The sequence below is a fragment of the Mauremys reevesii genome, linkage group 2 (genome assembly GCF_016161935.1).
Source record: "Mauremys reevesii isolate NIE-2019 linkage group 2, ASM1616193v1, whole genome shotgun sequence".
In the NCBI taxonomy this organism is placed as follows: domain Eukaryota; kingdom Metazoa; phylum Chordata; order Testudines; family Geoemydidae; genus Mauremys; species Mauremys reevesii.
In genome coordinates, this window is record NC_052624.1 from 274,937,989 (window position 1) to 274,953,926 (window position 15,938).

The following is a 15,938-nucleotide window of genomic DNA, read 5'->3' on the forward strand; positions in this document are numbered from 1 at the left end:
GACGCACCAGTTGGAAGTAACGGAGGAGGAGAAGGACCTAGGAGTCCTGGTTGATCGCAAGATGACTATGAGTAGGCAATGTGATGTGGCCGTTAAAAAAGCTAATGCGGTCTTGGGTTGCATTAGGCGAGGTATTTCTAGTAGGGATAAGGAGGTGCTAGTCCCGTTATATAAGGCGCTGGTGAGACCTCATTTGGAGTATTGTGTGCAGTTTTGGTCTCCCATGTTTAAGAAGGATGAATTCAAACTAGAACAGGTTCAAAGAAGGGCCACTAGAATGATCCGAGGAATGGAAGGCCTTTCGTATGAAAGGAGACTTGAGGAGCTCGGTTTGTTTTCCTTAACCAAAAGAAGGATGAGAGGAGATATGATTACACTCTTTAAATATATCAGAGGATAAATACCAGGAAGTAGAAGAATTATTTCAGCTCAGTGCTAATGTGGACACGAGGACGAACGGATATAAACTGTCAGTCAGGAAATTCAGGCTTGAAATTAGACGAAGGTTCCTAACCATCAGGGGAGTGCAATACTGGAACAGTCTACCAAGGGAAACAGTGGGGGCGAAGGACCTCCATGACTTTAAGATTAAGCTAGATAAGTTTATGGAGGGGATGGTATGATAGGATAACGGGCTTAGTCAATAGGTCAATTATGTGCCTGGTATGATGTAACCTTTTCCAGAGGGTTTGGCTGGAGAGTCTTGCCCGCATGCTCGGGGTTCAGCTGACCGCCATATTTGGGGTCGGGAAGGAATTTTCCTCCAGGGAAGATTGGCTATGGCCCTGGAGGTTTTTCGCCTTCCTCCGAAGCATGGGGCAGGGTTCACTTGCTAAGGAGTGGGTGGATCGGCTTATGTGGCCTGCATCTTGCAGGAGGTCAGACTAGATGATCATAATGGTCCCTTCTGATCTTGAATTCTATGATTCTATGATTCTATGATTCTAACTCTAGTTTGTAAAGACCTTGTGATAGGGACTGTCTTTTTGTTCTGTATTTGTACAGCACCTAGCAAAACGGGGTCCTGATCCATGGTCAGGGCTCCTAGGTTTACTACAGTAAAACAAATAAATAATAATAAGCCCTCCTACCATCCACTCAGTTCTACTTGGCCTCTCTATTTCTCCACTTTCCTCTTCCCAGCTGTTCCAAGAGACTTTATTCACTCAAGGTCCTGAGTGATGTCTTCAGTCTGAAATCAATCAACTTCAAATTGCCTCTTGGCTCCTACAAGCTGGGTAAGTCTGATTTTGCTGGTGGCTCAGTGGACATGCTTTTGGGCAGATTGCTTTCCTAGGCTCCACTCGTCATTGGCTGCCTGGAAGACGAACGGTGTTTTTGTTTGGTGATGTAAAGGCAAACTTAAAGATGTATGACAATGAGCTAGCACGTTTCAAGGATACTTGTTCTCGAGAGCTCAAATCTATGGTAGACAGCTTGCTTCTTTCCTGATTGTTGTTAAATTGTGGAGCACTGCCGTGCATTTAATTAACTGGATGATTCCACAAGACAGTGTTCAAAAACGCCTTTCCCCTTATTAAAATGGCTCTAAAGGAGCCACTCCTGACCACTCTTTGCTTACCCAGTCTGTAAGCGAAACTGTTTAGCCAACAAACCAGTGCTCATAGCACTACTGATGTTGCAAAGCGTATAACCTAGCATTAGACACAAGAGCGTACAGTTTCTGATAGTTGAGGGGGAAATGAAGTCATGGAAAAAGCAAGCAATCAGCTCAAAATTAAGTGCAGAATGGTTGGGCAGAGAACAGTTGCAATACCATGAAACCACTGCAGAGCTATCTGGGGGTACAGACCCATCAGCACAGAAATGAGGTCATTACTGGAACAATCTCCTGAGAGGTCACCATAAAAGTGACTTTAAGCTCAGAGGCTGCTCCTTGGAATTCAGTGAAAGCCAGAACTAACTTAGTGTAAAGCCATCAATAAAACAGTTGCCACAATGCTATTTTTAAAGAATTGCTTGATTTTTAAATTCAGAATTGATCAACAGGAGGCCTTCAGTTTTCATTCATCTATCTAAAGCACTTATCTGGCCTTCATTACCACATTATCTGAGTACCTCATAATCTTTAAGGTATTTATCCTCGCACCACCCCTGTAAAGTAGGACAGTACTTTATCCTGATTTCAAAGTCCCACAATGCTCCTATCCACATCTTTAGGCACCTAAATAACTTCTAAAAATCTGGACCTAAGTGACTTGCCCAGGTCCCACAGAAAGTTAGCAGCTGAGCTGGAAATTGAAATCAGGTCTCCCAAATCCCTAAGCTAGAGCTCTAGCAACCAGTCCATTCCTCCTATCTAATACTGTAGTTTATAAGATACAAAATAAAATTTGCCCTTTGTTCTAGGGTGGCATTTGATCAAGTACATGTAGCATGGAGCAAACTGAGTAGTCCCCAAAAGATGTTACAAATCATGGAGAAATAGAATATGGCTTTAAAACTCATCAAAAATATTACTCCATAAATAAGTCTCTCTCTACTAAAGACCAGGGGGAAAGCATCTGAGGAATACTGCCTCTTTCGACAACCTGCTAATAAGTCTCTCTCTCCCCCTAGCTCTCACACAAAGCTTTTATAATTGCAAGCAGAACCCAAATGGCCGACAGGTGTACGTAGCCATCCAATTACTACACCCAATTAGGCCCAACAGAATGCCTCATAAAAGTGGAGCCAGCAGCATTCTGAGTTCTCTAGGTTCATGGATGGTTAATCGCGTACACTATTTATAAGGTTCTTCTCACCCTCTCAGTGGCGTATCAAATGTCTCATAAACATCAATGCTTCCTGTTATTGCCCAGTACCGAGTTCTTCTAAGGAGTCCAAAAGTTCTTTTTGACATGCCAACCTGAATGTGACCACTAGATCTTTTTGGGGGGAGGAAATATGAATTTCTTTGATGTAAATTCATCAAGATGTAGCTAATCCCACCTCACCACTCAACTTGCTTGTCATGCCTTTTTCATTTATCCTCTCTTGGTCTATTGTGTGTTCCTAGACTGTGTAAGCTTTTAAGGGAAAGGACCTGCGCTTTTATGTTCACAGAGGCCATTGGTGAACTTCCAATCTATTCATCAGACTGCACCTTGAATCCTACCAAATGCATGATCTGTCCCAGGAAGACCTCCTCAGCTTGTTTGAACATCGTTCTGGCATATATTGCGTTATTTTCTCTAAGTGGCTTGACCGGCTCCAAGGCTGCCTTTATACCAAGTGAGGCCTGGCATTCCCTAATGGAGCTTGTCTCATAGGGGGATGATATAGGATAAGAAAATATTAGGGTCTTGAGCCTACTCCTCTTTCTCTGCCCTGGCTACGTTAAGTGTAAATAAATGGTCCCCTCATGACTGCATTAATTGAAACCCACATTACAGCATTTTTTGCCCTCCCACGATTCTCTTTAAACTCCTTGCTTCCATTTTAGGTAGACTTAGTAGAAGGTCTCTATAAGGAAAGTTATTAAGCCTCTATAATCTTCTACCAAAGGCTGATCTATAAGATTTAATAACATACACGTAGGCATGAGGTCAAATCTTGTAATATTGTCAGTACCAGTTCAGGAGTTTAGAGTTGTTTTCTCTCTCAGAAAATTAAAATAATCATCCTAGGGGATGGAAGGAAAGAAGGAAGATAGCGGGAAAGATTGTGTGGTAGAGGAACTGGATTGTGAATTGGAAGATCTGCATTCAATTCCTAGCTCTATCAGTCTTTCTGTGTGACACTTGAGCAAATTATTTAATTTCTCTGTGCCTCAGTTCCCCGTGTGTAAAACTAGAATAATAATACTTCCTTTTCACCGGTCTGATGTGCTTCAAGTCTTTGGGGCAGGAATTGCTTCTCACTATGTGTTTGTTTGGTATCTAGTACAAAAGGGCCCTAATCTCTGACCTAATACCAATAGAAAATAACAGACACATAGAGCTACAAATCAGATGATCTAATCTGACTTTCTGTATATCGCAGGCCACCTTTAGAGCTGGGCAGCTGGAGAAAGGCAGCTGCTGGCTGGGAGCCCAGCTCTGAAGGCAGCGCCGCCGCCGGCAGCAACAGTGCAGAAGTAAGGATGGCCTGGTCTGGTATATCACAGGCCACCAACCGGACACCTCACACCAAGATCAACAACCAGAATTAGATTGATTGTGAGGAAGAAGGTTGTTTAATGTTAGTAAAGTAGACCAAAGTGATACTGTGCACCTCAGGCTTCTGAACAAAATATAATACACCGTCTCTTTCCTGTTTTATCACCATCTTTCAAATGAGGAACAGTTTAGAAGAAACGCAACATCTCATTGCTCACTCTTAACCATGTTTAGATATTACAGTGATGAGGTCTTCTTGTCCTCCATCTATTTATCCATCCTCCTACAGCACTTACGTATCCACTCCCCTCTGTGTCTATCATCAATTAAATCCATTTATTAAGTAATGAAGCCTGTTGGCATTAATAGAAATGCATTTCAATCCCAGCTTAGATAACACTATCAAATAACACTTTCCGTTTATAAAATATACCAGGATTTCCCCCAGAAAGAAAGATGCCACAAGTTTTAATGTGTTTTTAACAGAACATCCTTTGTGTTTTTATATAGGGTGGAAAAAAGGTTTTTCTCCTCCCTTGAACCATATACACCAAATTATTTGTATTAACTATAAAGAACATAATAAAAATTAGTATTAAGCTAACTTTTCAGGCATGGGAAGTGGCAATACAGCTTTGTGGCTTGGCTGTGACATAGATTACCATTAGAATTGGAAAAAATGCTTTGATAGAAATAAAAGGGATGTTTTAATGTGATTCAAGAATCAGTGTCTGTCTCTGATCTCTCCAGCTCACCCTCAGCCATCCTTCTCCTTGATCTGAATTCCCCAGTGACTCCTCTGTAGCGTTTCACGTTGTGCCGTATATTCAGAACTGGCTGCCTCCCCCTTGTTCCTTGATTTCTGTTGGATGTTCTCAGCTTCATCTTCTTGTGGTGTCTCCATGTGCCAGGGCATCTAGGACTTCCTAGTATTTTTTTTACTGTGAAATTATGACCCGCTGGTTGAAATGTCACTTTAAATAAAACCCCCTTGTTTGTATTATGTTCCCTCAGGCCAGAAAGGAACTGCCACTTTCTTTTAAGTCTATTCATTTTCTTAAGGTCAGATTGGAGATTAATAACTGACTTATTTCCTTCATAAGAGCAGTATTCTACTTGTCTGGCTTTCCTGATGACCCCATCTTTCTCTGAGAAGCTGTGATCCTTATAACAGTATCACTTGGCCTTGCACTGATCAACAGCCCCCTGGGATGTAATCAGTATTTATGGGACATTCAGGACCTTCCACAAGGTTATCGCTGGGGGGATGATGGATGAGAGTCCCTTCAAGGACTCTCATTATGCTATTTTCTGGGGTTTTTTTCCACTTCATCTAAAAGATGACTCTCCACTGAGCTACCCTTTGCATATACCCCTCCACACCTGGCAATGATCTGATTATTAATGTCTCTTTTGTTCACAGCTTCATTAGATTACACATTACTGGCTGTAACGCTGTGGCTGCTCCATGGCTGCATACACATCAACCACCTGAAGCCTATCAGCCATCAGTCTTTATGAGGCAGAAGTCCGTGTGAGCTGGGTAAAATCCACCCCTTACTTGGGGCCCAGTTATGAGAACTGCACTGTACTTCCCTTTTTCCAGGCCTTATGCAGCTGCTACTCCAGACAGTGGGGTGGAATAGTGGTTGCAGCTCTATTAAGGGCCATGGATCCATTCCCTCATCATCTCCCTCCACACCAGATAATGGGAGGCTGGTGCCAGACTCTCTCCCCTGAGCAAAGGGGTGTGGAGGCCACCAGTATAGCTGTATGTCCAGTGGCTCCTCTGTGCAGTCATCCTGCAGGACATAAGTAATATAGAAGAGTTTGCACAGGCCCTCAGCCTCAGAGAGAATTTCACCCCTGTGCTCATAACCACTCAAGTCAATGATGTTAACTATGGACCACTAAGGGATCAGCCCCATGGTTTGCAGCACCACTCACCTCAATTAAAGTCAGTCCATGAGAGATTCAAGGTTCATTACCTAGTGCATGGACAACATCTTCTCCAGGATACTCTGTGCTTTCAGCCAGTACCATTGTATGGGGTTGGGCCTTGCAAGCTGTGTCACACCAATGATATGTGGTATGATCCACATTTTCTTCTTCACATATCAGTCAGAGAGTCTATAACAACATGCTTGGTAGGAGGAACACAATTTTCAGGAAACAAGAATTTGGAGGAGACACCAGGAAGTCGGTCTGTGCGCACATGGCTAGAATATTAACCAGAATTGCAGCACCGCTGTAAATGGTTCTCTTAATAAAGAACCAGCTTAGTTTTAGAAAAATGAGGTTCCTTCTTGTCATTACTCAACACACAACATGTGAAACAAGGTATATAGCTTTTTCTCTGGGTGCAGGTATTCCTGGAAATAATAGATATTGAGAATCTTTACCTTCTGTGGAAGCAGAAATTCTCTTTTCAGGGTCCAGCTTAATAAGTCACATCATTGGCAGCCCTACCAAGATCAGATATATCTTTTTCTTCCTTCTAGGTAACCTGGTGCCATGACCTCACATTTGATATGCATTGTTTGGAGTACTGGTTAGCATTTACTATGATTGTTCTATTACATTCTATTTCAGATTCTGGAGATAAGAGAAGCCCTGGAGCCAAATGTAGTGCAGTCTTCATGTGGAAAAAATGTATAATTTTACATAGGGCAGTGTCACAGGTTGGCTGGCTCTTTAAGACAAGCCAGGCTTAACCTTACCTATGACCTAGCAGCTATTCTCCATCTGATGGTGTCATGGCAACTTAATGACTCCAGTAGTGAAAGGGTTAGGAAAAGACTACAAACAGAATGGAGAACTCAGGCCAGGAAAGACTGCAAAGGAGGCAGGACTGTCCTATAGATAGGAGATATCACAGTGATCAGGGTCAGGCTCCTGCAGGGGGACCCCTGAGCTAAGGCTGACAAGGGGCAGGGGGATCCCTAGGGGACACTGCCAGAGTCCCTGGGGAAGTGAGGCAGTGAGAGAAAACTTTCTAAGATAAGGAGAAGCAAAGAAAGAACCCTTTAGGAGCAGGTTAGACTTCTGTGTGGGAGGCCTGAGGTAGGGTCAGTAAAAGCACCTCCATGGAGCCTGAGGGGTGCAGGAGATGTATTAGTTCAGCAGAGAAGGGATACTCCAGAGGTCTGAGAACCAAAGGGAGGCCATGTTAAGCACAGGCTATGGGGGAGCAGCACAACGGGACTTTGAGGTTGGAAGTGGCCCAAGGAAACAGCAGCACATCTGAAGATGCAGACCTAGTTGCTTACTACAGCGTCCCTGCGCTAGAACCCAGAGTACAGGGCAGGCCTGGGTTTCCCTACCAGCCACAGAGCAAGTAAGGTTGCCAGCTCTGACTGAAGCTATTCTGGAAGATTTTTTTCCTCCCAACATGACATAATGTCATTTTCTTAAAATATCCTATTAAAATCTCCCGGATTGCTTTGAATAGTCATCGGGAGATTGATGCTGATTCCGGGAGGCTCCAGGCCAGTCCTGGAGATTTGGCAAACCTAAGAGCAAGGGACATGCCAGTACAACTGCAGAAGCAGGTTAGGCTCCTGAGAGGTGGGGGCTGAGGGACAGCCACTAAGAACACTTCAGTGGTGCCTGAGAGGGGCAGAAGAATTATTATTTGGATGTTTAGCTTGGATCTTTCCTTACCGCAGATGGGGACTGAACTTTATGTGACTTGGCCAGAGGGCTGAGCCACAGAAGACCCACTAAGAGGCCTTGGCCAGCAGGATGCACTGGAGGACCCCTTCCAGCATCATATCCTGCAGGGGCGGCTCTAGCAATTACGCTGCAGGGTGCGCTCTGCCGGTCGCTGGTCCCGCGGCTCCGGTGGAGCATCCGCAGACACGCCTGCGGGAGGTCCACCCGAGCCACGGGACCAGCGGACCCTCCGCAGGCATGCCTGAGGGAGGTCCACTGAAGCCGCCTGCCGCCCTCCCGGCTGGGGTCTAGAGCCGGCCCTGATATCCTGACACAAAAGGGTGCTGCATATGGTGAATACACCACCGTCCAGGCATTTATTGCAGCATTTAAAGCCCTTGAATATCCTTATGCACTTGAAAACAAATTACATTATTTTTAAGCGGTTTCCTGAGGAATGACAGATGTTGCACACTGGTTTGCTAAGTTTATTTAAAAACATTTTTCACCAGGATTGAAACAACATCCCAAGCCTCTAGAGTTCCAGTTAAATATTTTATATTAAAACTCTGGCACTTCAGCAAAACAGATCTAACCTTCAAGCTATGCATGAGAATGCTGCTTTTCAAGGTTTGAATTAATTTTTCAGAAGGAGATTTAATGAGAAGTTTACTTGGAAAAGAGAATTTTGAAGAGTAGCCTCACTCCAAAAAGCATTCATAGTCTCCACTCTTTTTAAAGACTATATTATTATTATTATTATTATTTTATTTATTATTATTATTGCAATAGAAGTCCCAGACATGGGCAGGGCCCCATTGTACACTCATAGAACAGAAAGACAGTCCCTGCCCCCAAAAGCTTAAAATCTAAATACAAAATAAGAGCGAACAGGTGAATACAGACAGGAAAGGAAAAGGAAACAATGAGGCAATAGTTGCCAGCATGACACGCAGTGGCCTCAGTGCAACGTGTTGTTAGGCTTTTATAGACATCACCACAAATAAAATAATAGTAATCTTAATAAAATTAGCACATATAAATAAGCAACTTGAGTCCAACATGCCAGATTCCTAATTAGAGCTAAATCTAAATAATTGTAAAACTCTCTTATCTAGGATTGGGGGAATCAGTTTGGAAAATATGAACTCCTTGAATCTTTATCTATTTTTTCAACCAGCAATTCTTCTACTGCAGGGGTAGGCAACCTATGGCACGGGTGCCGAAGGTGGCACGGGAGCTGATTTTCAGTGGCACTCACACTGTGCAGGTCCTGGCCACCGGTCCGAGGGGCTCTGCATTTTAATTTAATTTTAAATGAAGCTTCTTAAACATTTTTAAAACCTTATTTACTTTACATACAACAATAGTTTAGTTATATAATATAGACTTGTAGAGAGAGACCTTCTAAAAATGTTAAAATGTACGACTGGCACACGAAACCTTAAATTAGAGTGAATAAATGAAGACTCGGCACTCCACTTCTGAAAGGTTGCTGACCCCAGTTCTACTCATTCTGTTGCTCTATCCCTTTAAATTAAATGAATATGTAAATCATAAGAGGCAATTCTCTACAAGTTGCCTAGTCACCCCCATTCAAAGCAAAACCTGAAACCACTCCAACATGGCTTAAACACTCACGTGACAGTCATATCACAGCAGACCGTTTAACTGACAAAATATTATCCTTTGAGTATAACATTTAGATTGAATTGATAAACATGCCTCTAGCTACATCTAGCTAAGGTGTAGGTATCTTATTCTCATGGTGTTACGGGAATACCTGGAACGCCTCTGGATTCTAATATATCAAGTCATTAGTATATGTCACATAGTCAAGTTTATAATATTTAACTCACTTCCTTGGCTCCTAGGCAAGAGGCCTCAATCTGGTTTTTGTTGCGTACTAACTAAGCTACTTACAAATCAAGCCTTCTTCACTGACCTCCCCTTACTGGTTCCAAGATTATAAATGATTCATTTTTCTCAGACATCACAATGCAGTGATACAAACAAATGAAGCCCTACCAATTTCACACTCCATTTTGGTCAATTTAACAGTCCTAGGATTTTAAAAATCGTAAATTTCATGATTTTAGCTATTTAAATCTGAAATGTCATGGTGTTATAATTGTTGGAGTCCTGACCCAAAAAGGAGTTGGGGGGGTGTCACACACTCATTGTAGGGGTGGGGGTTGCAGTATTGCTACCCTTACTTTTGTGCTGCTGCTGGCAGTGGTGCTGCCTTCAGAGCTGGGCAGCTGGAGAGAGGCAGCTGCTGGCTGAGAGCCCAGCTCTAAAGGCAGAGCAGCTGCCTGCAGAAGTGAGGATGACATGTATGGTATTGCCACCCATACTTCTGTGCTGCCATCTGCACAGCTAGGCCCTCAGTCAGCAGCTGCCACTATCCGGCCACCCAGCTCTGAAGATAGCAGCACCGAAGGAAGAATAGCATGGTATGGTATTGCCACCCTTACTTCTGCGCTGCTGCTGGCGGGGCGCTGCCTTCAGACCTGTAAAAGCAGCAAAGAATCCTATGGCACCTTATAGACTAACAGATGTTTAGACCTGGGCGCCTGGCCAACAGCTGCCACTCTCCAGTGGCCCAGCTCCGAAGTCAGAGCAGAAGTAAGAGTGGCAATACCGCAACCCCCTGAAATAACCTTGTGACCCCCCTGCAACTCCCTTTTGGGTCAGGACCCCCAATATGAGAAACACTGGTCTCCCCCTTGAAATCTGTATAGTATAGTGTAAAAGCACACAAGAGGCCAGATTTCACTGGGGGAGACTAGATTTCATGGTTCGTGACGTGTTTTTCATGACCGTGAATTTGGTAGGGCCCTATTCATAGAAAGTCACAACTTAGTTGTAAGCTGTTCTGGAGTGACTTTTTAATACATTTTTTCTACATTGCCTAGCACAATCAGGCCTCTGATCCTTCTGACTGGAGCCCTTTGATGTTACCATGATATAGTTAATAAATAGTAATAATCATTAACTACCCTATAAATATGCAGCCCACACCTGACCTCCAAGGATTCAGGGGATTCCATCTAAATTTCATTGGGGATGGTCTTTATGGAGTGCCGGGAGTGGATCTACTAATGATAGAAAATTCTTCTGGCCTATTCAATTCTGGCTTCCCTACACAGGGTGTATCTGCTCTCACTGGCAGCTAGGCACTTTGTCTCTCCCTGATGGGGACCAACGTGGGCTGTTCACACTCACTTCCCTCCAGGCGTGGCCATTTTCTACCTCCACTCACTTTGCTCTTGGTGACTATGTGCCTCACTCTAACCCACCCTTTCACCCACCAACCTGTAGTCTTCCCCCTGGCTTGGTGTTTTCCATTGCTGGGCTAGATTACAAGGGCTGTTCCTTGGTGCTCTTCCGTTTTGTGCTCACTTTCCTGTTCCCTTTTCTCCTCTTCTTATCTCTCCTGCTTAGGCCACCAGAGTAAGCTAAGTGCCCAAGAGCACCTGCTTCTAATTAGGTCCTTACATGGGAGGCGGAGAGATGCAGCCAAGTTCTCAAGCTCCTGTTCCTTTCCCTGTGAAGACACGAAACTGAACGAAACACGGGGGAGCTGTGACTAAGTAAAACTGGCTCTTTCCCAATTAGCTATTTCCCGCTGGTTTCTCACAGCTTGTCAGCTGAACCGTCACTTAGGTAGCCCCCTACTGTGAGGAGCCAATGCTCAAAGAAAGGACATTCTTTCCCCTGAGGTCAGGGCTGTCACCCCTACTCCTAGAGTGGTAGTTACAAGTCACCGCCCACAGCCCCAGCATGGCTCATTTTACCTCATGCAGATTCTAGTGAGCAGGGAGGGGAGGAGGAGAGACAGGAGGAGCTGGAGTCTCTAAGCACCTTTAAAAATGTGGAAACCACTTTGGAGTCTCCACAAAGGGAGGGTGACGCTCCAACTGGGATTTAGTGTTTAAAAGGTCTGAGCGTTGGGGCCTTGTGCAGAAGATTCTGGGACTCACTGCTCCAAAACGGGGCAGTAGGACTGCTGCTCTCAAACTGCACTGCCGGGAGTAGGCAGACCAGGCTGTCACTTAGAGAAGAGCAATGTGGCTGACACATGCCCTGAATCACCGCAGTGGGGAATGGGGCTGCTGTGACTACACCAGAAGAACAGAAGAGAGGGAATGTGACATCTCCAAATTGGATAGGAGAGAAGCAGACGTGAGAGGCAGTTCCTTGAGAAGGTATAGAGGGTAATAGGCCAGGTGTCTGCCTCTCCTGGCATAACTTTGTAGTGTGTATTTATCAGGGTTTTTACTCACTTTCAGACTGAAGAAACTAGATTCAGATTTATTCAGAGAACAAACTGAAACCTGCATTTGTTCGAGCAAGTGGTGGAATCAAAAAGTCACAGTCCCATGGGTTGATGACCACAAAGGTAATTCCAAATAACAGTATTTGAACCCCAGAGTAATGCTTATCCCCAGCTTTGGCTGCTCCTAGGCTTCCTTATTGTGAGGACTGGTTGTTCCCACCCCAAAGGCTGAATTCCACTTCCATTTCACTCTGGACCGGGTCTAATGAGTCAAACCTGCCACCGTGGGCAAGCAGCAATTGACCTGCAGCTCCTTATTGGGTTCTATCAGCTGACACCAGAGTTGAGCAGCAGGAGACTCCTGACACTCAGCTACATCCTGGAATTCAGATCCTCTAGCTGGAAAGGGTGAAGGGCAAAATCAAATCCAGACACCCTCTCCCTGTCCCACACCCCCTCTATAGGACAATGAAAGTCTGTCTGACGTGTATCCGGCTCAGATACAGAGAGGGCTAAACACCAGGGGCAGATCTAGCAATTGTGCCGCCCCAAGCAGGGCGGCACGCCGCGGTGGGCGCTCTGGCAGTCGCCAGTCCCGCGGCTCCGGTGGACCTCCTGCAGACGTGCCTGCGGAGGGTCCGCTGGTGCCGCAGCTCCGGTGGAGCATCCGCAGGCATGCCTGTGGGAAGTCCACCCGAGCCGCGGGACCAGCGGACTCTCCGCAGGCATGCCTGCGGCAGGTCCACCGGAGCCGCCTGCCGCCCTCCCGCCGGCATGCCGCCCCAAGCGCGTGCTTGGCACGCTGGGGTCTAGAGCCAGCCCTGCTAAACACACAGATGTTCAGCATCTTTTGAGAAGAGATTAGAACCTTTCATAGTTAGGCACATAAAACCGTCTTATTCTGTACATCTTGAATCCAGCTATTCCGAATTGCCTTAGCCTCCTGGGATGGGAAGTGACACCTTTATGGTAAGGTTAGCTTGATAAAACTCTAATTCCTACAGTAAGACAGGAGCTCTGGGTATCTCTGGCTGTTCATTTAAATAAAAAAAAAATAGAACTTGTTTTTCAAACTAAATTCTCCTTTAACTCCATGGTACCAGAAGCTGGATTTTCCCCAGTGACAAGTCCACTGGCAGCATGAAAAGAATAAATTATTAAGCATGAAATTGCCCCAGTCTGCTGAGGACTGCTTCAGAAATGGGGCCCAGTGGCTGGAAGACTAGCTACGCTCGCTGATTTCTGTGGAAGAAACAAACTCCTGCTGTGACATTAACCTGCATGTCTGGCTTTATTACCTAAATTATCATAATCCTCATAATCAGCGTCTGAGTGCTGAAGGAGCTGCAAGGACTTAAAAATCAAGAAGCCAGGAGAGTTGCAAATGCATGTCTGGAATAGCCTCCTGTTTATCTTGCCTCATCACTGCATGGAACATTAAGCTGTTGTTGCCTCGGTTTTTTTTTTTGAGCCAGACTGATGGGATAATCATGTGACACCTCTTCAAAGTCCACTTATCTTAATTGTACTAAATGTTTTTTCGCAAGAGGCAGGTGATGTTCAAGAAGAGACATTACCTGATGAAAGGTAGCTGACACAGATGAGAAGTCGCACGTTGCACAGTCCAGTGAGCTGGAGGTGAAACTCATGTTCTTTGTCAAACTCCACAGACTTGGCAATAGCCCCTCCCTCTCTCTCTGTCAGCAACCCTGCTTTTTAAACGGTGCTCATGACTGGTGGTGAGAGGATCTGCGTCTGTGTGGGCTAAGTACATTGTGCGGTTAGGGCTGTATCTTTCTGTAGGGTATTAAGCTCAAATGGGAGGTTATGACTGGGTACATTTTGACCAAATTTTATTTGTTTTCCTCTCTTTAAAAATAATGAAAGCCTGATCCTAAGTGCACTAAAGTCAAACTTCAATGGGCTTTGGATAAGGTGTCCAGTTAATGTCTCTGTGCCGATGCCCTTGGAGACTGAAATCTTTTATCCAAAGGGAAAATGGAACAGGAGCAAGAGCAGCAGTGAAAGGTTCCCCATGCAGCCTGCCAAAGAGCCTCAACTGTGCTCTAGAGCGGTGGTGGACAACCTGTGGCCCATGGGCTACTCGCAGCCTGTCAGGGTAATCCGCTGGTGGGCCATGAGACAGTGTTTGCATTGACTGTCCGCAGGCACAGCCTCCCGCAGCTCCCAGTGGCCAAGGGTGACCAGACACCAAGTGTGAAAAATTGGGACCAGGGGTGGGGGCTAATAGGTGCCTATAGAAGAAAATGCCCCAAATATCCTGCAGGCCGCAGGTTGCACACCACTGCTCTGGACGGAGCAGCTCTCAAGATGAGAGGACAATCCAGTCTCCATAGCCACTGAGTCCTTGTGTCCTCTGTCAGGCTGCCAACAATGGTGCAGGTCAGTGCTGACTGCTGTGCTGCTTTGGTGATCTAAACACTGTCAAGCAAGAATGTATTAGTTTTGTGTATTGTGGTAGTGACTGGAAGTCCCAGCTGAGACTGGAGCCTTATTGGGCTAGGTGCTGTGCAAATAGAGAGTAAGAGATATTTCCTGCCCCAAAGAGTCTATGGTTTAAATAGACAAGACTGATAAAGGTTGGGAGAAAGAATGTGCTATGATCCCTGTTTTACAGTTTGGGAATTGAGGACCAGACGATTCTGGAAGAACTAGGGAATGTAAATACTAGGAACCTGGCTTCTAGAACCAATCTGCCCCTTATCCCCTGTACACCACCAGTACAGCCACCCAAGAACAACCAGAGTTTGACCTAATATGTCCAACCTAAACTCTTATGAGACTGGCTTGATGAAACACATGAGACAATACTGATCTACCACAGCGTGTATGGAATCCAGGTGTCCACACTCCCATGTACAGAATACACCTGCCTGTTTGCCTACCAGACTAGGACAGATGATGGTGATAAATGGTAGTTATCATGGATGGCTATGTATGTACACTAAAAGATACAGGGCTCAGGAATTGTTTGGAGAATCATCCAAAAGTAGGGTCTGACCAGAAAATATGAATTTAACCCTCCACTCCCAGCACTGCCCCCGCAACCCAACAAACCTGACCTTAGCATTTCAGAACTCTGAAAACCATTTCTCTAAACTTGTTGCTAAATATGGATGAGAGTTTGAGAGGGTTCTTATTCCCTAAAAGCAGCTCACCTGTCTCTTAGCCTTACCTTGCTAAATACAAGGCAGTTCTAAAGAGAAAGGACTACCCTCTTTTCAAAGGAACCAGCCTAACTAACTGAAGGCTTAGTAGCGTGGTATAGAAGCCACTCATCCACCAATCCGTATTACTTTCCCTCCATTTAATCTGATCTACTCTAATCCTTTTATAATGCCCTCATCACGCCATTGATGCACCGAGTTTGAATCATTCCCTGATTTGGACGGAGTACAAATTAAAAATCATTTGCCGCTCATAAATAATTTTAAAAATCTGGCAGCAGTGGCAAGCACAGGAAACATGGATTTTGCTGTAATGAGATGGGGCGCACAGTGCACAAGGAGCAGGGGAAGAATCTATTCTTAGACACTGTAACTTGTGGGTTACAAAACCCAAAAGTTACATGTGGATTTCCCCCCTCCTACCCTCCTCCACAAAATAAATAATTGAAAACAATACTTAGTGACTGTGCTCACTGCAAAAAAGACAGAGCTTGCATTGGTAACATGCTCACTCCTGCACCTAGTATTGGAGTCTGGATTGGCAGAGGCTATATACAGAGAATGGACAGATCTACCAATCTGCACCATAAGCTGATGCAGTACACTGTAGAATGGTGTACTAGTTTAGGGAGATACCACCAGACCCTTACAGTAATTACAATGGAAGTGTTGTTTCTACTTTTCATTATCTCCCTTTAAATTAGGCACAGTTTG

The 15,938-nt window shown here is 44.8% G+C and overlaps 1 long non-coding RNA gene across 1 annotated transcript in view; it reads left to right on the top strand.

Annotated features, from left to right (window-relative positions):
- Positions 1–972: 972 nt before the first annotated feature.
- The window catches only part of LOC120396756, a 68,486-nt gene continuing 53,520 nt past the window's right edge, over positions 973–15,938 (top strand). Inside the window, exons 1-2 of the long non-coding RNA XR_005593349.1 lie at positions 973–1,238; positions 12,050–12,159. This is a non-coding gene — a long non-coding RNA (uncharacterized LOC120396756). The remainder of the gene's footprint in view (positions 1,239–12,049; positions 12,160–15,938) is intronic.